We start from the raw sequence: 24,312 nt of genomic DNA on the forward strand, positions 1-24,312 counted from the left end.
GCCTTAGTTAGGGGTTACCATGGTGCCAGCGGGCGGGGCCCACGCTCCGCTCTGAAGCTTGGCCTGCCGGGCTGGCGCTGGGCTCCTGCAGGCAAGGGTGGGGCAGCACAGCCGGAGGAGCCATGGGGAGGAGGGGCCACGGGGGCGGCACGGCACGGCCAGAGGAGCCATGGGGGGGCAGCTGGAGGAGCGAGGGGGAGCGCAGCATGGCAGCCCACAGCACGGCCGGAGGAGCCGGGGTGGGGGGGGCATGGAGCGGCCGGAGGAGGACCCAAGGGGGGGGCGCCTTTTTAATGTTTGCTCCCCCTGCTCTTAGAACCTGGCTACGCCACTGGTAGGCAGACAGATATTCCCCTAGGTACCATGCCATTGATGGTTCTCTATCTCTACCGTTCTGACAATGCCAACAACATGCAAACGGTGACTCTCCCTCCCTCTGGTTTATAATGTGGCTGTGTGTGAGTGGATTTTCACAGAGCACGCGAAAGGCCTGATCTCAGAGCTACCCACTGTCAGATCTCCAAGTTCCTGTTCCAAACCAGGGAGATGACAGAGCTCTTCAAACCAGCAAGTGAGGGGAGATATAGTTAACATTGGCATTCTCTGCTGTTCGACATGGCTGCACCGGTTTGGCTGAAACTTAAAACCCCCCAACCAACCAAACCCCGAATCCCTGGGGCAGAGATTTTAGGAACAAACAGGTAAAGTTATAAACAACTGAAAACAGGGGGTGATTAGGGTGAGCATCAGGCAATCTGAACGATGCACATCTCGAATGCTCGTCCTTAGCAGCTCTCTGTCTGTATGGTATTACGGGGGTGTTTGATTATGTGGGGCTCAATCCTGCTGCCAGCTTGAAATCTAGTCTGTTTCAAAACAGGTTAAAAGCAGTTTCTGCTCCTGCGTCTGCTTCTCAGATGTCCTTCTATGAATAGTTTTACAGTCACTCTTTACTATCTTAAAGGATTATCTTTTTCTGCCCAGTTGCTGTGTGAAAAACCTGCATAAACACGGGAAACCAACAAAGTGTGTAGGAGAAATTGTGAGAAAGACTGTACACAGAGTGTCAAGTATCAGAGGGGTAGCCGTGTTAGTCTGGTTCTGTAAAAGCAGCAAAGAATCCTGTGGCACCTTATAGACTAACAGACATTTTTGCAGCATGAGCTTTTGTGGGTGAATATCCACTTCTTCGCTTGCATCCGAAGAAGTGGGTATTCACCCACGAAAGCTCATGCTGCAAAAACGTCTGTTAGTCTATAAGCTGCCACAGGATTCTTTGCTGCTTGTACACAGAGTGCTGCAAATGCAGAGAGATCCCACTAGAGAGTAAAAGTGGAGAAACGTTTTTTATCTCGAGGGTCCTGATCCTGTGGACACATCAGTCACTTTACTCATGTGAGTAATCTCACTGATTTCCATGAGACTAATCAAGTGATACAAAACATCTTAACATGATCAGAAGGACTTACTTTAAAATAATCAAATCAATGTAACCGTAATTCTGCGGACTCATAAACATCCTTCCACCCTCCACATAAATTAAATACAGTTCCCAGTTAGTTTGATCTGAAAAACAACAGAAGCTTTTTTTAAAGGCCATTAGACTGCATGGGAATGTATCAAATGAATGTTATAAAGGCTGGAGATGGAAAATGAGACGCCTTCAGGGGTCTTTGGCTGCAGCCTGCTTTCTGGGTGAAGATCAGCCTGGTTGAGAGCTACCATACCTGGAATATGCTCTTCGGTCGTCACAAATCTCTGACTCAGGGGAGACCTCACCTGGACCGTGTGCTCAGCCCCTCTGCGAAGTCCCCAGCTGAACAGCGGGTAGTTACTGCCAAACTTCAAGGAGTTCAGAGAGGGGCAGTGAAACCGATCGGGGGCTCACAAGGGGAGACTGAAATAGCTAACGGGGCTTGGTTGGTTGATTTCTTTTCCTCAGCCCTGGTTGATTGGCTGTTTGCTGTAACCCCATCCTGGGCCCTGTCCCAGGGTTGCTTCACCTCAGCCTCACTCCACACCTGCTCCTCATATCTCTTCTGCCCTGTCCTCCTGGCCCCTCTCGATGCCCTCCTTAGTAAACTCCACTCTCCCAAAAATATTACGCAATTAACATGCCATGACACTGTTCTTTTGCTCCGCTTGTGTGTCAAACTCCTTCCCCTCACCCTGGGCCTATTTAGATCGTAAGTCCTTCGACACAGGGACTGTCTCTTCCTGTGTGTCTGTGCAGGACTCAGCACAACGGAGCACTGATCTCAGCTGGGGCAGGGACTGTCTCTCCCTGTGGGTCTGTGCAGCACCCGGCACAATGGGGCCCTGATCTCAGCTGGGGCAGGGCCTGTCTCTCGCTGTGTGTCTGTGCAGCGCCCGGCACAACGGGGCCCTGATCTCAGCTGGGGCAGGGACTGTCTCTCCCTGTGTGTCTGTGCAGCGCCCGGCACAACGGGGCCCTGATCTCAGCTGGGGCCGGGACCGTCTCTCCCTGTGTGTCTGTGCAGCGCCCGGCACAACGGGGCCCTGATCTCAGCTGGGGCAGGGCCTGTCTCTCCCTGTGTGTCTGTGCAGCGCCCGGCACAACGGGGCCCTGATCTCAGCTGGGGCAGGGACTGTCTCTCCCTGTGTGTCTGTGCAGCGCCCGGCACAACGGGGCCCTGATCTCAGCTGGGGCCGGGACCGTCTCTCCCTGTGTGTCTGTGCAGCGCCCGGCACAACAGGGCCCTGATCTCAGCTGGGGCAGGGCCTGTCTCTCGCTGTGTGTCTGTGCAGCGCCCGGCACAACGGGGCCCTGATCTCAGCTGGGGCAGGGACTGTCTCTCCCTGTGTGTCTGTGCAGCGCCCGGCACAACGGGGCCCTGATCTCAGCTGGGGCAGGGACTGTCTCTCGCTGTGTGTCTGTGCCTGACTAAAGTCAGTGGGAAAGTGATTGCAATGTTGCAAAAGGTGTATTTAGCTGACATGTTTCAATATTACATGTGAATTTAACAATCCCGCTTCTGTGCGTTGTGTATGCTCCGCCAGCTGTGGCCTTCAGGAACACTTCACGCACGCCGGCCGAGCATCTCCACCAGATAAGCATTTCAACATCTCTCACGGTAATCTTGTGGTCTGGAAAGAAAGTCCCCGCTTGCAGCTTCGGGTATAGGCCGGTGTTCCTGAAGATGTGTGCGTCATGCACCTTCCCGGACCACCCTGCGTTGATGTCAGTGAAATGCCCACGGTGATCCATAAGCATCTGCAACACCGAGGAGAAGTACCTCTTCCTACTGATGTACTCCGTCGCAAAGTTGTCTGGTGCCAAAATGGGAATGTGTGTGCCAAGTATCGCCCTCCACAGTTAGGGAAACCCATTTCTGCAAAGCCATCCACTATTTCACGCACATTTCCCAGAGTCACAATCCTCCGTAGCAGGATGCAATTTATTGCCTGGCACACTTGCGTTAACACAGCCCCAGCGGTCGACTTCCCCACTCCAAATGTATACGTGACCGACTGGTAGCAGTCTGGAGTCACTAGCTTCCACACAGCGATCGCTTACCGAGAGGGCAGCTCTCATTCTGGTGTCCTTGTGCCGCAGGTCTGGGGCCAGCTCCGTGCACAATTCCAAGAAGGTGGCTTTCTGCATCCAAGATTTCTGTAGCCTCTGCTTGTCATCCCACACCTGCATGGCGATGCGATCCCACCATTCAGAGCTTGTTTCCTGAGCCAAAAAGCGACGGTCTACCCTCTGCAGCTGCTCTGTGACTGCCAAAAGCAAAATCTAAAATTGCTCCTCTCTCTATCATGCAGAATGTCAGGCGCCTGCGAGTCTTCTTCAGGTAGGAACTTCACGATTAACTGCACTGCCTTCCGCGATGTCTTCATGACAGTTAACAGAGCGTAGCAGAGCAGTGCAGGATCCATCCCTTCTCCCAAAGATGCCGAGGTGCACAGCAAAGAAGGGCCATTGCAAAAATGCTGTGAAAGAAAGCCAGAAGCCCACGGAGTGCCGGGACAAAGCAATGCATCACGGGACATCTAGCTCAGCCCCAAGATGCACTGCAATACGCTCTGCCGTCCCACAGCACCTAGCGACAGAAGGTGTTGAGCGGAACCCACAGTTCATTGCTTACACGGTGGATGATGGTCCCCGCTCTGTATACGTGATCTGCCCAGAGAGGGAGCAAATGTGAATATGAAATTCCGATATCAACTTTTGGGTGTCAACATCACTTTTGTCGACACAAATTGGTAGTGTAGCCATGGCCTAACTCCAGCAGCATGGCAGTTTTCTGGCCAGTGTGAGTACACCTGTGCAATTTAATGAGGAAAAGAACCTGGAGATTACAGTGGACGAGAAGCTGGATATGAGTCAGCAGTGCGCCCTTGTTGTCAAGAAGGCTAATGCAATATTGGGCTGCATTAGTAGGGGCATTGCCAGCAGATTGAGGGAAGTGATTATTCCCCTCTCTTTGGCACTGGTGAGGCCACACCTGGAGCACTGCACCCAGTTTTGGTCCCCCCACTACAGAAGGGATGTGGACAAATTGGAGAGAGTCCAGCGGAGGGCAACAAAAATGATTAGGGGGCTGGGGCATGTGACTTATGAGGAGAGGCTGAGGGAACTGGGCTTATTTAGTCTGCAGATGAGACGAGTGAGGGGGGATTTGATAGCTGCTTTCAACTACCTGAAGGGGGTTCCAAAGAGGATGGAGCTCGGCCATTCTCAGGGGTGGCAGATTGCAGAACAAGGAGCAATGGTCTCAAGTTGCAGTGGGGGAGGTTTAGGTTGGACATTAGGAAACACTATTTCACTAGTAGGGTGGTGAAGCACTGGAATGGGTTACCTAGGGAGGTGGTGGAATCTCCATCCTTAAAGATTTTTAAGGCCAGGCTTGACAAAGCCCTGGCTGGGATGATTTAGTTGGGGTTGGTCTAGATACCTCCTGAGGTCCCTCCCAACCCTGATATTCTATGGTTCTATGATTCTAATGCACTTAGAGAAATCGGGTTTAAAAAGAAAGCTCTGCTCAACTTTAAGTTGTGTTAGTAAAGAGAAGTTGTAACACATCCAGGAATTACTAATCTGATAAGATAACGTTTAGACACAGCTCCCGTTTACTTTGGCTCCATTCACAAAGAATTCATCTTTATCAAAAGTGAAAATGTTCTTCTGTCACTGCTGATCTGCTTTATGGGAACTGATTATCGTTTATTGCTACTTTGTCCCAGCAGGTTTGTGTCCGTAAGTGGCAGGTACAAAATGTTTTCCTGTCAGCAAGTTGGATTTCCTTCATGGGTGTGCGGGGGGCGAAGAACAAAAGCTTTGTATTGCCATGTCCCACAATGGCCCCTTGACTTTTGACAGGCCTCCTAGATGGGCAGGAGAAGATCCCTCCTGACTGGGGTCAGCTTTTCACAGGTGTGATAAGATGAGGCCCTGAAACATAAACCCTTGTATCCGAGGCCCGGTATGAGGCCTGAGGCCTGAACTGAAGTAATGGTCAAGACTTTGCTAACACAAAGTTAAGCTGTGAGCTGAGGCAGGCCCGGCTCACAGAACTTAGCAAGAAGAAGGCTTCTGAAAGCACGTAGACACATATAAGCACGAATAAGCTGAACGTGTGCCAGAACATCCCGGTACGAACACATCCCACAGAGATAAGAAGGAACAGGCAGGTCCATTCTAAAGACAGGGTCAGAAGGACAATCTGATGGATAGACTTGTCTGTTCGAACCGACCTGTACCGGGGAGAGGCAGCACCCTAACGCGTAGAGGGGCTGTACCTCAGTAGGTCAGGAATGATGTGTCACCTGTTTGTACCTGTGTATAAGAACGCATCCCTGAGTGGGTGTCTCTGTCTGGCCTAGGGGGCAGTGGACAGTCCCACCACTGACCGAGCTGGTCCATTGTTTTCATAGTATGTCCTGTAGTCTGCGGGGAACTATTACTGTGCTTCATTTGACAATAAACCTGGCCAGGTGCCTTCGGACCTTATCAGAGTCTGTGGCCATTGGGGGTTCTCTCAGGGTCTGCGGTGTCAGCGATGTGCAGAGCTGGGGCAGCGCACAGAGGGAACACGCACAGGCAGCCGACTGTCATCAACATTGAACAGAGCAGAGCACCACACCGGTGGTGTCTGACGCCAACAGGAAACATTTTTCCAGTGGGGAGTAATGATGGGGGAAGAGGGATGGGGTGGGAGCCAGTGGGGTGCTGTGTGGGCGAAGGGAGCCCCGATTGCCTGCCCTTTGTGACGGCCCAGCTGATGTGGGCGCTCTTGGTGCTGAACACTAAGTATGGCCGAGGCAGGCCCGTGAGCAGAGTCTGAGCCCCAGCGTGGTTTCCCTGAGGTCAGCTCCCCCATCTCAGTGCCCTGAGCCTCTGTCCTGCACTCCTTAGTCGCACCTGCCTGCCCGGCGTGCCTGTGTATGCGCTGGGCGTCTCTGTTCTCAGGCCTGATTCTACAGCATGAAGAAAACCAGAAGCAAGTCGTTTGGGGAGGGAACTTTGGCTCAAACGAATCACAGGGTAATGTCCCCAGATTTACCCCCAGATCTGTTATCCAGTCCCTCAACTGGCGCGCTACATTTCAGTGCAATTGGAAACTGCCCGTGTGTGAGAGTGAGAACACTGGGAAAATAGACTTGAAGCCACGTGCTCTCTTTCTATCCTGCTTCTGGCCCAGATTTCTCATTTGATCAGCTCTGCACCAGCCTTCATAAAATCAGAAACTTCTAGTGACCTGTGGAACATTACGTCGTGCTGCTGGTTCTCCGGGGGTGCCTCAGCTGCGATCAAGGGAACCCCACTGACACACGTGGATCCAGGCTGTATTTCTGGGGGTAAGAATCTCCTTATAAGAAGCTGTACATTTTAAAATGAAGTCTTTATTTGATATTGGGGGGCATAGTTTAGGATTGCCTAAACAAACGTCCCTAAATTTGCATCACTAACACTACCAGCATGGTAATTTTCTGGCTCAGGGGTAGCCAATCTGAGCCTGAGAAGGAGCCAGAATTTACCAATGTACATTGCCAGAGAGCCACAGTAATACGTCAGCAGCCCCACATCAGCTCCCCCACCCTGCTCCCAGCGCCTCCCACCCACCGGCAGCCCCGCTGATCAGTGCCTCCCTGTCCCCCCAACACCTCCCGATCAGCTGTTTCTTGGCAAGCAGGAGGCGGGGGGGGGGGGGGAAGGAGTGAGGGCAGGGCAGGCTCTGGAGAGGGGGTGGGAAGGGGTGGAGTGGAGGCAGGGCCTGTGGCAGAGCCAGGGGTTGAGCAGTGAGCAGCCCCAGGACATTGGAAAGTTGGCGCCTGTAGCTCCAGCCCCGGAGTCGGTGCCTATCCCAGGAGCCGCATATTAACTTCCGAAGAGTGTGGCTCCGGAGCCACAGGTTGGGCACCCCTGCTCTGACCAGTGTGAGGACACATGTGGAATTTAATGCATTTGGAGAAATCGGGTCTAAAAAGAAAGCTCTGCACAACTTTGAGTGGTGTCAGTAAGGACGATGTGTAACACACCCAGGAATTACTAACCTGATAAGAGAATGTTTAGACACAGCTCTGGTTTACTGTGGCTCCATTAGCAAAGAATTCATCTTTATCAAAAGTGAAAATGTTCTTCCTTCACTTCTAATCTGTTTTACGGGAACTGATTATCGTTTATTGCTACTTTGTCCCAGCAGGTTTGTGTCGATAAGTGGCAGGTACAAAATGTTTTCTTGTCAGCAAGTTGGATTTCCTTCATGGGTGTGCGAGGGGCGAATAACAAAGGCTTTGTATTGCCATGTCCCACAATGGCCCCTTGACTTCTGACAGGCCTCCTGGATGGGTGGGAGAGGATCCCTCCTGACTGGGGTCAGCTTTACACAGTAAACTTTTTTTACAGTTCAAAGCACAATTTACCCTTTACCTTATAGCAGGGGATACAGTGATTGTGACTGAGATTATTGCCCGTAGCTTCTTAGAAGCGTTTCCTAAAGTCTAAACACATTCTCGTGAGGCCTGCACAGTGAGCTGGGCTGGTTCCCCACAATGAATCTGTCCGTGTTCAGCAGAGGCCTTGGCAAGAGCTGGCACCTGCTCTGCCAGCGTCACACCAGCTAGTTGCAGGGACAACTTCTTGGTCTCCTCTGCAGGCCTGTCAGTGGGCCTGGAGCAATCGAGGACCCTGGGAGCAGAGCCCCTCAGGGCCTAGTGGGCAGCACGACCTGTGGTGCTTGGGCCCTCAAGGCTCAGAGCCTGTGGGTCACTGCTGGGCCAGGGCTCTCCGATGGGGGTGTGGCTGTGCCCGCAACTTAGGGACCAGCGTACCCAGGCTGTAGCCTGCAGATCCTCCCCAGGGGCTTTCACTGGGGGCAATGGTGGGGGAAGGGGGATGGTGTGGGAGCCAGTGGGGTGCAAGGGAGAGGGGGATGCTTCCTGAGCTTTTCTCACAGCTCCTCATCTATCAGCTGGAAGCACGTCTGTGTGGGCGAGGGGAGCCCCGATTGCCTGCCCTTTGTGAGGGCCCAGCCAGGAGCGGCTCCAAGCACCAGCAGGCCAAGCACGTGCCTGGGGCGGGAAGCCGCGGGGGGTGCTCTGCCGGTCGCTGCAAGGGCGGCAGGCAGGTTGCCTTCAGTGTCATGCCTGTGGAAGGTCCGCTGGTGCCGCGGCTTTGGCGGACCTCCCGCAGGCAGGTCACAGAATCCGCGGGACCGGAGACCTCCCGCAGGCAAGCCGCCGAAGACAGCCTGCCTGCCATGGCTGGGGCAGTAAAATACCTAGAGCCGCCCCTGGGCCCAGCCGATCCGGGCGTTCTTGGTCTGCTCTTGGTGCTGAACACTAAGTATGGCCGAGGCAGGCCCGTGAGCAGAGTCTGAGGCCCAGCCTTTTTTCCCTGATGTCAGCTCCCGCATCTCGGTGTCCTGAGCCTCTGTCCTGCACTCCCTAGTCGCACCTGCCTGCCCGGCGTGCCTGTGTATGCGCTGGGCGTCTCCTTTCTCGGCTCCTGGTGTCGCATGCCCCATTCTACAGCATGAAGAAAATCAGAAGCAGGTCATTTGGGGAAAGGATTTTAGCTCACATGAATCACAGGGTAATGTCCCCAAATCTACCCCCAGATCCGTTATCCAGTCCCTCGTCTGGCGCGCTACATTTCAGTGCAATCGGAAACTTTCCGTGTGTGAGAGTTAGAACACTGGGAAAATAGACTTGAAGCCACGTGCTCTCTTTCTATCCTGCTCCTGGCCCAGATTTCTCATTTGATCAGCTCTGCACTGGCCTTCATAAAATCAGAAACTTCTAGTGACCTGTGGAACATTATGTCGTGCTGCTGGTTCTCCGGGGGTGCCTTAGCTGCGAACAAGGGAACCCCACTGACACACGTGGATCCAGGCTGTATTTCGGGGGTAAGAATCTCCTTATAAGAAGTTGTAAATTTAAAAATGAAACTTTAATTTGATATTGGGGGGCATATTTTAGGATTGCCTGAACAAATGTCCCTAAATTTGCATCAGTAACAGTACCAGCATGGTAATTTTCTGGCCCAGGGGTGGCCAATCAGAGTCTGAGAAGAAAGCAGTATTTACCAATGTACAGGGCCGGTGCAACCATTTAGGCGACCTAGGCGGTTGTCTAGGGCACTGGGATTTGGGGGGCGCCATTTTCTTCGGCAGCTACCGCGGCGGCCGGATCTTCTGCCGCCCCGGTCACTGCTGGCATTTAGGCGGAGGGAGCTGGGGCAGGGGAGCGCGAGGAGGGCCGCCTGCAGCAAGTAAAGGGGGGGGCGGCACGCAGGGGAACTCCCCGCCCCAGCTCACCCCTGCCCCGCCTCCTTCCCGAGCACGCTGGGGCTGCTTCACTTCTCCCGCCTCCCAGGCTTGCGGCGCCTGAGCTGATTGGTACCACAAGCCTGGGAGGCGGGAGAAGCGAAGCAGCCATGGCGTGCTCAGGGTGCTCAGGGTGCTCGTGCACGGAGCGGGGGTGAGCTGGGTGCGGGGGTGCCTCAGGGCAGAGGGTGGGGGGTGGGGAGCTGCTGCAAGGGGGTGCGCCTCAGGGCAGAGTGGAGGAGCTGCCGCAGAGGGGGGAGCTCCCGCGGGGAGGGGTGGCACCTGGTGGAAGTTTCGCCTAGGGTGCGAAACACCCTTGCACCGGCCCTGCCAATGTACATTGCCAAAGAGCCACTGTAATATCTCAGCAGTCCCCCATCAGCTGCCCCGCTCCACTTCCAGTGCCTCCTGCCCACCGGCAGCCCCACAGATCAGTGCCTCTCCCTTCCTCGATGTACCCAGGTGGCGGATCCAGGCACCAGCAGGCCAAGCGCATGCCTGGGGCGGCAAGCCGCGGGGGGCACTCTGCCAGTCGCCGCGAGGGCGGCAGGCAGGCTGCCTTTGGTGGCAAGCCTGCGGAGGGTCCGCTGGTCTGGTGGCTTCGGCAGACCTCCCGCAGGCAAACCGCCAAAGGCAGCCTGCCTGCTGTGCTTGGGGTGGCAAAATGCCTAGAGCCGCCCCTGGATGTACCTCCCAATCAGTTGTTTCGTGGTGTGCAGGAGGCTCTGGGGGGAGTAGTGAGGGCAGGGCAGGCTCAGGGGAGGGGGCGGGAAGGGCTGGAGTGGGGGCAGGGCCTGTGGCAGAGCCAGGGGTTGAGCAGTGAGCAGCCCCAGGCACATTGGAAAGTTGGCGCCTGTAGCTCCAGCCCCGGAGTCGGTGCCTCTCCCAGGAGCTGCGTATTAACTTCTGAAGAGCCGCATGTGGCTCCGGAGCTGCAGGTTGGCCACCCCTGTTCTGCGCAGTGTGAGGACACGTGGAATTTAATGCATTTGGAGAAATCGGGTCTAAAAAGAAAGCTCTGCACAACTTTGAGTGGTGTCAGTAAGGACGATGTGTAACACACCCAGGAATTACTAACCTGATAAGAGAACGTTTAGACACATCTCCTGTTTACTGTGGCTCCATTAGCAAAGAATTCATCTTTATCAAAAGTGAAAATGTTCTTCCTTCACTTCTAATCTATTTTATGGGAACTGATTATCATTTATTGCTACTTTGTCCTAGCAGGTTTGTGTCGATAAGTGGCAGGTACAAAATGTTTTCTTGTCAGCAAGTTGGATTTCCTTCATGGGTGTGCGAGGGGCGAATAACAAAGGCTTTGTATTGCCATGTCCCACAATGGCCCCTTGACTTCTGACAGGCCTCCTGGATGGGTGGGAGAGGATCCCTCCTGACTGGGGTCAGCTTTACACAGTAAACTTTTTTTACAGTTCAAAGCACAATTTACCCTTTACCTTATAGCTGGGGATACAGTGATTGTGACTGAGATTATTGCCTGCAGCAACTTAGAAGCGTTTCCTAAAGTCTAAACACATTCTCGTGAGGCCTGCACAGTGAGCTGGGCTGGTTCCCCACAATGAATCTGCCCGTGTTCTCTGCAGGCCTATCAGTGGGCCTGAAGCAATCGAGGACCCTGGGAGCAGAGCCCCTCAGGGTCTAGTGGGCAGCACGACCTGTGGTCCTTGGGCCCTCAAGGCTCAGAGCCTGTGGGGCACTGCTGGGCCAGGGCTCTCCGATGGGGGTGTGGCTGTGCCCGCAACTTAGGGACCAGCGTACCCAGGCTGCAGACTGCAGATCCTCCCAAGGGGCTGTCACTGGGGGCAATGGTGTCTAGTTCTGAGTAAGGAAACTGCTGGCTGCTTATTGTTTCTACCCTGATCAGGGCAGAGGAATATGCGGACATTGTTTGTGAATAATAAAAATTGCACCAAAGAAATACCTGACCCCTAGAATCCATTTCTCCTTCCAATGGAAGAACGTAGCAAGGCCGCAGAGACTGGCTGACCAATCCACACTGTGATTATGGGCTCAGTATTGGCCCAAGGAGAAAAAATGATGGGAAGAGACTGGGGCAGCTGGAATGGGGTGGTTTGTGGGCTGGGTAGGATTGTTCCCTTCTGTCTATGGAGTTTTACAAAGTTTGAAACTACAATCGTCTTTCCAGCTCTTAGTTGGCCTTTTGAAGGGGCTGGGCCGTAATCCTTAGACTGCAAAGTCATAAAGTTTAGAATATTGACCATAAAATCACCCTTCAGGTCAAGGGTTGCTCCTGATTAATATGTTGCTGATGTTTTTATGCCTTGTCATTAGCACACACCAGCTGCTGCTGCCCTTGACCCAGGGAGCCCCTGTAACCCGGCTGGTCCCAGGCTGGTGGCTGGATGTTCAGCAAGACACTGCTAAGCCAAGGCTCCTCTGCACACACACTGTGTCACTGACATAACGCAATGGGGTTCAGTTCCCACCCGTTGTTGTTTCACTGCAAGTCTGTGTGTGGCTGTGGACACCTACCTCATTGTGAATTAAGAATGTCCTTGTTCGGTTGCGGGCACCTTTACACAGCACCTGGGAGCTGTGATTCCCAGCTCGGGTACACACACACGTGCTGCTGGAATAGAATCCAGCCCGACCTCTGCCTGGACACATACTGTGTAGACAGACACTGAGTTTAAGCTTTCATGTTCTTGTTTGTTTGTTTCATTCCCTCTTTTCCCTTCATTCACTTTCTGCTCCTGTACAACCCACTGCTCCCCCATTCCTTGTCGATGTAATTCCGGCTTTCATCTTTTCTTATCTTTCTCCAGCTCCTCCTCCTGGCCTCCCTTTTCTCTCCTTCACCTGTGCAGCTGATATGGGACCTCCTATCATCAGCAAAGCCATTTCTGATACAGAGAGTACAGAAGCCAAGAGATCCCAGCAGCTTTGGCCACGGCGACTCCTATATTGGAAATCCAAGAGGAAACCGAATACTCCATCTGCCTGGAATATCTGACAGACCCAGTGACCATAGACCGTGGGCACAACCTCTGTTGAGGCTGCATCACTCAGTACTTGGAGAAATGGGCAGGTGGGGCCTGTGACCCCTTGTGCTGCCCCAGCTGCAGAGCCCGGATCTGGAAAGGGACTCTCTGAAATAACTATCAGCGAACAAATATAGTGGAAAAAATCAAACCACTGGAATTCAGACCAGAAAAAGAGAATCTGTGTGAGAGACACGACAGAGCCCTGGATCTGTTCTGTGAAGAGGACGGGGAAGCCGTTGCTAGAGATCCCCAGAGCACAGATCTCACATGGTGCTTCTCCTGGATGAGGCTGCTGAGAAAAACAAGGTAGGAGACACTGTGGATCCGGGTTAATTCAACCCTTTCCTTTTCAGACTGTCTCAGAGCCCCAGAATCTCCCACTTTCCCAGATTTCCTCCCTTGATCTCTGGCTCCACTTAAATTTCTCCCCTGCAGGCTCCTTCCTGTGGGCAGGGTCCTGTGGCTGCAGAGAACCCAGTGTAACTGCAAAAAAACAACAAGGATTCCTTGTGGCATCTTAGAGACTAACAAATTTATTTGGGCATCAGCTTTCGTGGGTTATGTAACTGCATTACTCAGCTCTGTAAAGCCTTCGTTGAGTGATACATTCTTTCTGTCTTTCCCTCCAGGATATCAGAAGCACCTTGAGCAGGTACGTGGTTCTTCCCACTCCCCCTCACACTTCACAGCACTGGGAAAGAGCTTGGAGACGACGTTAGCATCGTATCTCCCCTGGGCCCTACAGCAAAATGTGTGGGGAAGGTCACATGTTGGATACAAAATTCTCTCTTAAACTTTATCCTGAGCTTCTCATCTTTTCTAGAAGACTCTGGAATTCTCCATTAAGTGGGCAGGACTGATTCCTAGAGATGTGACATCCCTGGGGGACTGGCTGCCTCAGGATTGCGGGGCTGGAATATGGACCTGTCACTGCTGAGGCACTGGTCACCATTCAGCCCAGGGCAGCAGTGGTCAAGAGTCTTTCCCAGCTGAGGGCTGTTTGGAGACCTGGGTGGAATGAACTTGGGAGGAGGGCGTTTTTAGTGGACCGATTTCTATAACACTGAACATGGGAACCGCCTGTCCCTCAGAGCATGGAGGCCAAGGAATGCATAGAGACTCGATTCCCCTTTTATCCCCACAGCTGGTCTCTCCAGGCCAGAGTTGAACAATATCAATGGGATCTTCAGAGGGAAGGTTTGACTGGCAGAGCCTGAAATACACCTGCCCTGAGGCTGGGAGAAGCAGAGGAATCCTAAATCCAGCCCCATTAGAGCAGCAACTTTCACTGACAACAAATTATAAAGTGTCAGTAAATGCAGTAAACCAGGTGAAATTGTTTCTGTCCAGGTGTGAGAAGGGGAAGTTCCAGCAGCCAGTGGAGATTTCTCCTGAACTGGAAAAGAGACTCAGCGATTTCTCCCAGAAACCTGTTGCTCCAATGGAGACTCTGAGGGAGTCCAAAGGTACCGAGAAGGGATCTAGGAGGGGAAATTGGGATGAGCCTCTGAGATTGTGGGAGGACTGTGGGCTCTGGTCAATTGGTTTATAATTAGACGATGCTTCTATTATATTGTTGGGTGAGAATGCCACACATTTGGAGTCCAAGTCACTCAGGTTGATTAATTCAAACTTTTGTTTGTACCGAAAGCATGCCTGCCATTGCAGTTACTGTTACAGTAAGAGATGAGAGACATACAGAGAGAAGAACTAGCCTATTATCTTCTTCTGGGCATAGGCAGGTCACACTGAATTTCTCCTATGAAGCTCCGACAACTCATTACAGTGTCTGACATATTATACGTGTCCAAATTATCTATGTATTAGTTCTTTTCCAAACACCTTTGAGAGTTATGAATATTAGTATATTATGTAACCCATCCAATACACATACACAGACTTTCTAATTGGAGGGGTTTGGGATGTCCAGGCCATGTGCCTGTTATTGTTCTCTTTTCTGACTGAATTATTATTAAGACTCAGATTTCGTCTCAGATATTATTAGTAAAAATCACAGACAGGTCACAAAAATTCACGGAAGCCCATGACCTGTCTGGGATTTTTCCTAAAAATATTCCTGTAAAATGGAGAATAAGGAGGGCCCCCTTCCCTGCCCCCCACAGCAGTTGGAAGCTCCAGGGTTCCCTCCGCGTCCGCCAGGACTAGGAACTCCCGGGGGCCTGCTGCCAGCAGCAGCTGAGAGCTGCAGGGCTCCCCGCTGAACTCCATGAATTTGGGATTTACCAAAGGTCACAACATACAGGCCCCAGTTTAGCAAACTGGCCTAACCTGGGACACCTGCATTTCTCACTCCCAGCTAGAGAACTGCAGGGCAGGTTCTCCAGAGCTGTGTAACCTCTGCAGCCGCAGGTAGAGTCAGTGGGAGCTGCAGGTGCCCAACCCCTCTGAGAACCAGGCCTTGGAGGTCACTATCCAAAATCTAGATGCTACATTAAAGGCCATTTGTTAGAGCTGGACCCAGCCCATCACTGTGCTCTGGTGCCGTATGGCAGCTAGTCTGGGCTGTAGGGGAGGAGAAAGCCCCTTTCATGGGGTGAGGAATCTCTCCTCCACGGGAACTTCGGCACAGGGCATGTTCCTGAGAGGGCTGGAAATGGAGAGGGATTGGTGGGGGTGGGGGTGGAAGAGGGAGGGGATGGACGAGGGATAGAGGGAGGTGGGCAGTTAAAGCTGGGCCTCTGAAACTCAGCTCCCTGGCCAAGACACATGGAGGCCATTGTCATAGGGATGTAACTGTGGCTGGCTTCAGAACTTCCTCAGCCTATGCCAAGGGAACCAACATGGGTCAAGTTACTTTCATGCCAAAGTCTTTGCATAACAGGGGGTGGGGTCTAAGTTATGACAAAGGCAGCAAATGAATGAGACAAACCAACTGGGGTCTGAAGGGTGGGAAGAGATGAGGAGGGAAAAAGTAAATCTCTCTTACAGATTGTCTGTCCTAGGATGGTTGTGGGGCTTCATAGATGTTGGTTCCATGGCTGAGAGATGCCTGAATGAGAGAGAAATAGAAGGTTTCAGATTAGTTTATATTAAATACCCAAGTGTGTGTCTGTCTATTTCTCTGTCATAATTAAAATCCAGGTTCACTGAGTTCAGCGTTATAAACATGAGAGTTCCACTGTTATAACTATGAAAACCTGAAATCTCCTCTCTTTTCTCCTTCTCCCCGCCAGACACGCTGCCATCTGAACTGGAGACCCAAACTGGGGAATCCCTAGGAGCACAAACAGAGAGTGAGATTGCAGGTGGAAACTGTCTTTAAGTTATGACATATTAAATATCTGAGTGTGTGTCTGTCTGTTTCGCTATCATAATTAAAACCCAGTTCTCTGAGTTCAGCATTATAAACATGAGAGTTCTGGTGTTATAAATATGAAAGCCTGAAATCTCCTTTTTTCTCCTTTTCCCCGCTAGACGTGCTGCCCTCTGAATTGGAGATCCAAACTGGGGAATCCGTAGGAGCACACACACAGGGTGAGATTGCAGGTAGAGATTGTCTTTAAGTTATGAGATATTAAATACCTGAGTGTGTGTCTGTATGTTTCGCTGTCATAATTAAAACACAATTCTCTGAGTTCAGCGTTATAAACATGAGAGTTCCACTGTTATAACTATGAAAACCTGAAATCTCCTCTCTTTTCTCCTTTTCCCCACCAGACATGCTGCCATCTGAACTGGAGACCCAAACTGGGGAATCCCTAGGAGCACACACAGAGGATGAGATTGCAGGTGGAGACTGTCTTTAAGTTATGAGATATTAAATACCTGAGTGTGTGTCTGTGTGCTGTCATAATTAAACATTTTCTGAGTTCAGAGTTATAAATGTGAGAGTTCTGGTGTTATAAATATGAAAATCTGAAATCGCCTCTCTTTTCTCCTTTTCCCCACCAGACATGCTGCCCTCTGAACTGGAGACCCAAACTGGGGAATCCCTAGGAGCACACACAGAGGATGAGATTGCAGGTGGAGACTGTCTTTAAGTTATGAGATATTAAATATCTGAGTGTGTGTCTGTCTGTTTCGCTGTCATAATTAAAACACAATTCTCTGAGTTCAGCATTATAAACATGAGAGTTCTGGTGTTATAAATATGAAAGCCTGAAATCTCCTCTTTTCTCCTTTTCCCTGCAGACGTGCTGCCCTCTGAACTGGAGACCCAAACTGGGGAATCGCTAGGAGCACACACACAGGGTGAGATTGCAGGTAGAGATTGTCTTTAAGTTATGAGATATTAAATACCTGAGTGTGTGTCTGTGTGCTGTCATAATTAAACATTTTCTGAGTTCAGAGTTATAAATGTGAGAGTTGTGGTGTTATAAATATGAAAATCTGAAATCGCCTCTCTTTTCTCCTTTTCCCCACCAGACATGCTGCCCTCTGAACTGGAGACCCAAACTGGGGAATCCCTAGGAGCATACACACAGGGTGAGATTGCAGGTGGAGACTGTCTTTAAGTTATGAGAAAATTACAGTGCCAATATCTTCATGAGATTGTAGCTAAAGTTGCCAACCAAACCAACAGTGACCATGACACACACAGGCCTAAAAATAATGCAGGGGCCCATACCCCACCTCTCCCACTTTTTAAAGTGGATGACAAAGCCCACTTACTTCTCAACATGGGCATATTTTGGGGGCCGGGGACCCCCAAACTGCAAGCCTGGGCAGGCATGGAGCATCTCAGGCAGTGGCTGGGCTTCATGGGGGGGCAACTGATCAGCTCCCTGCCCCCACTCCCCCCATGTAGTGCAGCCCCTGCCCGTGGCACCAGCCTCTTCTGGTGCTGGCCTCTCTCAATGGCCCCACTCCTGCTCCTCTTCCCCTGAGGCCCTGTCCCCTGGCTAGGGAGTGGAGGCTGCATTAGCAGTGGGAGTTTCTCTTTGGGTTTTAAAGCTGGTACCTGCCTCATAGACTCACAGAATCTCAGGGACCTCAGGAGGTATCTAGTCCCACCCCCTGCTCAAAGCAGGACCAATCCCCAACTAAATCATCCCAGCCAGAGCCTTGTCCAGCCTGACCTTAAAAACCTCTAAGGAAGGAGATTCCACCACCTCCCTAGGGAACCCATTCCAGTGTTTCACCACCCTCCTAGTGAAACAGTGTTTCCTAATATCCAACCTCCCGCACTGCAACTTGAGACCATTACTCTTTGTTCTGTCATCTGCTACCACTGAGAACAGTCTAGATCCAGCCTCTTTGGAACCCCCTTTCAGGTAGTTGAAAGCAGCTATCAAATCCCCCCTCATTCTTCTCTTCTGCAGACTAAACAATCCCAGTTCCCTCAGCCTCTCCTCATAAGTCATGTGCTCCTGCCCCCTAATCATTTTTGTTGCCCTCGGCTGGACTCTTTCCAATTTTTCCACATCCTTCCTGTAGTGTGGGGCCCAAAACTGGACACAGTACTCCAGATGAGGCCTCACCAGTGCTGAGTAGAGGGGAATGATCACATCCGTCGATCTGCTGGTAATGCCCCTCCTTATACAGCCCAAAATGCCGTTAGCCTTCTTGGCAACAAGGGCACACTGTTGACTCATATCCAGCTTCTCGTCCACTGTAACCCCCAGGTCCTTTTCTGCAGAATCGCTGCCTAGCCACTCGGTCCCCAGCCTGTAGCAGCACATGGGATTCTTCTGTCCTAAGTGCAGGACTCTGCACTTGTCCTTGCTGAACCTCATCATATTTCTTTTGGCCCAATCCTCTAATTTGTCTAGGTCCCTCTGTATCCTATCCCTACCCTCCAGCGTAGCAACCACTCCTCCCAGTTTAGTGTCATCTGCAAACTTGCTAAGGGTGCAGTCCACACCATCCTCCAGATCGTTAATGAAGATATTGAACAAAACCGGCCCCAGGACCGACCCTTGGGGCACGCTGCTTGATACTGGCTGCCAACTAGACATGGAACCATTGATCACTACCTGTTGAGCCTGACGATCTAGCCAGCTTTCTACCCACCTTATAGTCCAATCATCCAGCCCAGACTTCTTTAACTTGCTGGCAAGAATACTGTGGGAGACTATCAAAAGCTTTGCTAATTTCAAGGAATAACACATCCACTGCTTTCGCCTCCTCTGCTCCCTCCTCAGTAAAACCTTCTGACACCTTGTGCTGGCTGTGTCTCTGCTGCTGGGAATGGAGCAGCCCCAGCATGGGGAGCTGAAGCTTTTGCAGGCAAATGAGGAACAGAGTGAGGAACTGCAGTGACTCTGCTCAGTCTGAGGTGCCCAGGACAGAGGCAGCTCCCTGGGATCCAGGCCTGTCCCAGCCACAACAGGGCTGCTGGGGAGTGTGAGGAATGGTCCTAGCCTCCCCCAGGGCTCAGCTCTGTCGCTGACGCTCTGATTCTCTCTGTCCCCAGCAAATGTGACTCTGGATCCAGACACGGCTCATCCCAAACTTGTCCTGTCTGAGCATCGGAAAAGTGTGCGATGGGGATTCAGAGACCCATGGCAGGGTCTGTCTGAGAACCCTGAGAGATTCGACTCTTGGACCTGCGTGCTGGGCTGTGAGGGATTCACCTTGGGGAGACATTGCTGGGAGGTGGACGTGGGGGCTGGGGGATACTGGGCTGTGGGGGTGGCCAGAGAGACTGTGAGCAGGAAAGGATGTATCAGCCTTAGCCCTGAGGAGGGGATCTGGGCTGTGGAGCTATGGGGGAATCAATTCTGGGCTCTTACGTCCCCTGAAACCCCCCTGCTCCTGAACCAGCTCCCCAGGAGGATCCGGGTTTGTCTGGACTGTGACCAGGGGCAGGTGACATTTATCGATGTTCATGACGAGGCCCTGATCTTCACTTTCCCACCAGGCTCCATCCCTGGGGAGAGAATCCGACCCTGGCTCCGGGTGGGGTTGGAATCCCAGCTCAGACTGTGGTCCTGAGGGATGCGAGGGTGGGGATGGGGGCTCAGTGGAGCCCCAGAGATCAGCTTCACCCACCCCAGTCTCTAGGACTCCTGCTTCTGCAGACTTTCTACTCTTCTCCTATCTCTGTGACCCTGCCTGGAGGCTCCCTGGAGTCCTCTGGGCTGTCAAACCACACGGCGCAAGGAGGGGCCGAGATAGAAAAGCCAATGTCATTGTCCCAGGATGGTGCAGCCTGTTTCTCACTGTCCTGTATGGTCCAGGAGGACTTGGGGGATCCCAGTTAGCCCAGCGAGAATGAAAAGAAAAATGGGATTCCCTAGCTGCAGTTATCCCAGTCTCTATGACAGAGGTAGGCAACCTATGGCACGTGTGCCGAAGGCGGCACGCGAGCTGATTTTCAGTGGCACTCACACTGCCCAGATCCTGGCCACCAGTCCAGGGGGCTCTGCATTTTAATTTAATTTTAAATGAAGCTTCTTAAACATTTTAAAAACCTTATTTACTTTACATACAACAATAGTTTAGTTATATATTATAGACTTATAGAAAGAGACCTTCTAAAAACGTTCAAATGTATTATTGGCAGCAAAACCTTAGAGTGAATAAATGAAGACTCGGCACAGCACTTCTGAAAGGTTACCGACCCCTGCTCTATGAGCCTGGAGGACTCCCATCTGCCCTGCCCCCTGCCCCGGTTCCTCCTCCGTACAACCCCTGGAAGATCCTTCCCCCTCCCTCCCTGCAGCACCAGGGATGGCAGAGGGAGGGGTGAAGGACCCCTGGAGTTACAGGAGGAACAGAGGGGCCAAAGTCACCTTCTTCTGTAGCTAAGGGACAGCTAGTCAGATGGTAAAATTGTCACACACATGGGGGATGAGCGGGGGTGCAGCTAGACCAAAACCATTATATAATCTTTTAAAATAATCATTATTTTGGGTCATTCTCAGCATTTTTTAAAAGCTCCTGCGGTTGGCAGCACTGTGCATGGCAGGGACAGGGTGGGTTTAACCAGAGGGCAGGGCCGGCTTTAGGCCTACTCCACCAATTCCCCCGAATCAGGCCCCGTGCCCAGTGAGAATCCCTTCCCTGGCTAGAGGCGCCTTTTGAATTTTTACTCACCTGGCGGCGCTTTGGGTCTTCGACGGCACTTCAGCGGCGGGTCCTTCGCTTACTCTGGGTCTTCGGCGACACTTCGGCAGCGGATCCTTCAGTGCCACTGAAGACCTGGAGCGAGTGAAGGACCCACCACCCAAGTGCCACTAAAGACGCAGAGCACCGCCCGATGAATACAACCCCACGTGTTTTTCCCATGTGTATTTTTTTTTTAAGTCATCCCTGCCAGGGCCCCGTCGAAACTGTTTCAATTGCGCCCCGCACTTCCTAAAGCAGGCCCTACCCTTGAGATGCCGGCGAGCGTTGTTGTAGGGATGGTGTAGGGCAGAGCAGCTGGATGGAAAGGGGCTACGGGCCTGACTCCAGAGCTGAGTGAAGGACTCTCCAGAGCCAGCTAGGGAGGGGCTGAGGAACAGGGACAGAGAGTGGAGTCCCAGGTGAGGTTCCCTGTAGCACAAGGCCTGGAGGCCTGGGGAGAGATTTGGTGGATGCGAAAAGCTGGGAGTTGGTGACAGGGGATGGATCAGTTGATGATTCTTTGTTCTGTTCATTCCCTCTGGGGCACCTGGCATTGGCCACTGTTGGCAGACAGGATACTGGGCTAGATGGACCTTTGGTCTGACCCAGTTTGGCCTCTCTTATGTTCTTCTAACAGTGAATCCAACAACACCCCTACCTGCTCCAGGAGCGGATGCTCAGAGGAAGGAACCAGAAACCACATCAGCCTGTTCAGCTACCACCATAATGCCGGGCTGGGCTGTGTGATGTCCTACTGAATGGTGTAAACTCTGTCACCTCTGAGTCCAGTGCCCAGTGGACAAACCCCATTAACTGCCCCGGGGCAGCTAGAACCAGCCTTTCCTCCCCCTCCCCCATCTGTTTCCGATTCACCATCTGGCTCGTCCTTGTCTCGAACCTTCCCCATCCAGACACCCCGAGCGCCGGCCTGTGCCCCCCGTCAGACCATCTGCTCCAGCAATGCCACAGTCATCCCCCAGCCCGACCACATCCCTGACTAACTGCCAGTCTGTCCCCCACAGACAGAGCCCCGCTCTTCCCCACCCCCTCCCCCTTCCCTGACTAACTGCCAGTCTGTCCCCCACAGACAGAGCCCCGTTCTTCCCGACCCCCTTCCACGTTCCTGACTAACTGCCAGTCTGTCCCACACAGACAGAGCCCCGCTCTTCCCAATCCCCCCACGTCCCTGAGTAACTGCCAGTCTGTCCCACACAGACAGAGCCCCGCTCTTCCCAACCCCCCCACGTCCCTGACTAACTGCCAGTCTGTCCCCCACAGACAGAGCCCCGCTCTTCCTGACGCCCCCCACTTCCCTGACTAACTGCCAGTCTGTCCCCACAGACAGAGCCCCGCTCTTCCCAACCCCCCCACGTCCCTGACTAACTGCCAGTCTGTCCCCACAGACAGAGCCCCGCTCTTCCCAACCCCCCCACATCCCTGACTAACTGCCAGTCTGTCCCCACAGACAGAGCCCCGCTCTTCCCTAGACCCCCCTCCCTGACTAACTGCCAGTCTGTCCCCACAGACAGAGCCCCGCTCTTCCCAACCCCCCCATCCCTGACTAACTGCCAGTCTGTCCCCACAGACAGAGCCCCGCTCTTCCCGACCCCCCCACGTCCCTGACTAACTGCCAGTCTGTCCCCACAGACAGAGCCCCGCTCTTCCCGACCCCCCCATCCCTGACTAACTGCCAGTCTGTCCCCACAGACAGAGCCCCGCTCTTCCTGACCCCCATCCCGCACTGCCAGTCTGTCCCCACAGACAGAGCCCCGCACTTCCCAACCCCCACGTTCCCGACTAACTGCCAGTCTGTCCCTCCAGACCGAGCCCCGCTCTTCCCAACCCCATCCCTGACTAACTGCCAGTCTGTCCCCACAGACAGAGCCCCGCTCTTCCCAACCACCCCACATCCCTAACTGCCAGTCTGTCCCCACAGACAGAGCCCCGCTCTTCCCAACCCCCCCACGTCCCTGACTAACTGCCAGTCTGTCCCCCTGTCATAAACAGATAGTTATGGGTTAAGGTCTCTTTTACCTGTAAAGGGTTAACAAGCAGTAACCTGATGAACACCTGACCAGAGGACCAATCAAGGGACAAGATAATTTCAAATCTCTGTGGAGGGAAGCCTTTGTCTGTGTTCTTTGTTGGGTTTTTGTTCTCTCTTTGGATCTAAGAGAGGCCAGACGTCTATCCAAGCTCTCCAAGTTTCCTGAAGTATTTTCTACTATTCAGTATAGTGAGTATTAGAAAGACGGATTAGTCTCATAATTAATTTCTGTATTTGCAAATGTGTGTTGCTGGAAAGATATCTTTATTTCTGTTTGCTCTTACTTTGATCATTCTGAGAAAGGAGAGGGGGGAAGTCTCTCCAGGTTTATAAGCTAGACCCTGTATATTTTTTATCCTGGTGTTACAGAGATAGTGTACTTTCTTTCTTTCTTTTAATAAAATCCTTTTCTTTTTAAAAACTGATTGATTTCTTCCCTTGGTTGGATTTTCAGGGGAAGGGGAGGGGGGAAAAGTGAATCCCTCTTTGTTTTGATTCAAGGAGTTTGAATCAAGGTATCTCTCCCAACGACTAGGGGAGGCGGAGGAAGGTGGGGGAATGTTTTTTTCCCTTTGTGTTAAGATTCAAGGAGTTTGAATCTGTGTTCCCCAAGGAAAGTTTTGAGGGAACAGAGAGTGTGCTAGACACTAAAACCTGGCTCGTGACAGCTTTACCAGATCTAAACTAGGATTTAAGTTTAGAGGAGCCCATGCAGGTCCCCATCTTGTGAATGCTAAAGTTCAGAGTGGGGAATAAACCTATGACACCCCCACAGACAGAGCCCCCTTTTTATTAAGTCTTGACCCGTACTCCAGGCAGGGTGGTCATATCCCTGATATGCATATCCAGTGGCGTACCCAGGTTTCTCATGGTCTACCATCAGCACTGGCCCTCTTGCACAAATCCCAAAAGATCATGCTGTGAAGTGGGTTTTCTAGTCAGAGGGCTGGTGGGAGAAATCACACACACGGGGTCTATATGTTCCCAAAACATGGTGTGCAGCTGCGCAGCATCTTTGAGAGGAAAGATTAGAGATCTCCCACCTTTTCCTCCCACCCCCCTTCCCTCCCTTCCTTGCTGCATGGCCTTCCCTTCCCCTTGCGTTGCAGCACTTGCTTTTAGGAAGCTAGTGAGTAGAGCCCTGCAAAACCACAGATATTCGCTTTATATCCATGAACCGTTTCTGCGGATGGCAGTGCGGATGCAGATACAAATTTCGTATCCATGCAGGGCTCTGATGGTAAAATCCAGGCAAGCAGCTGTGAGGAACCATGGTGGGGACCTTCCACCTGCCCTGTGGGGGGGGGTCTGTGGGTCAAGGACAGGGGCCAGCTGCTTCGGCCCCCCACCCAGGGCAGGTGGAGGGTCCACTGCAGCTCTGCACAGCTGCCTGCCTGGCTCTTACCCAAGCAGCCCCTGGCCTATGTCCCTGCCC

The 24,312-nt window shown here is 52.4% G+C and overlaps 1 protein-coding gene and 1 long non-coding RNA gene across 4 annotated transcripts in view; one reads left to right on the forward strand and one right to left on the reverse strand.

The window, feature by feature from the left end:
- Window positions 1-21,836, reverse strand: part of LOC120392386 (C-type lectin domain family 2 member D11-like) — a 35,216-nt gene extending 13,380 nt beyond the window's left edge. The window contains exon 1 of one of the 3 annotated variants that reach the window (XM_039517103.1): window positions 21,489-21,836. The gene's annotated coding sequence lies outside the window, so the exon portion shown is untranslated. Of the gene's footprint in view, window positions 1-1,727; window positions 2,078-21,488 lie in introns of those variants that run through there. The other 2 variants (XM_039517102.1, XM_039517101.1) reach the window with 2 other exon arrangements.
- LOC120392387 lies at window positions 16,727-17,261 on the forward strand. The gene is made up of 3 exons (XR_005591676.1): window positions 16,727-16,801; window positions 16,970-17,029; window positions 17,204-17,261. It is a non-coding gene; the product is annotated as an uncharacterized LOC120392387 (long non-coding RNA).
- Window positions 21,837-24,312: the final 2,476 nt, after the last annotated feature.

Source organism: Mauremys reevesii, unplaced genomic scaffold, assembly GCF_016161935.1.
Source record: "Mauremys reevesii isolate NIE-2019 unplaced genomic scaffold, ASM1616193v1 Contig1, whole genome shotgun sequence".
In the NCBI taxonomy this organism is placed as follows: Eukaryota; Metazoa; Chordata; order Testudines; family Geoemydidae; genus Mauremys; species Mauremys reevesii.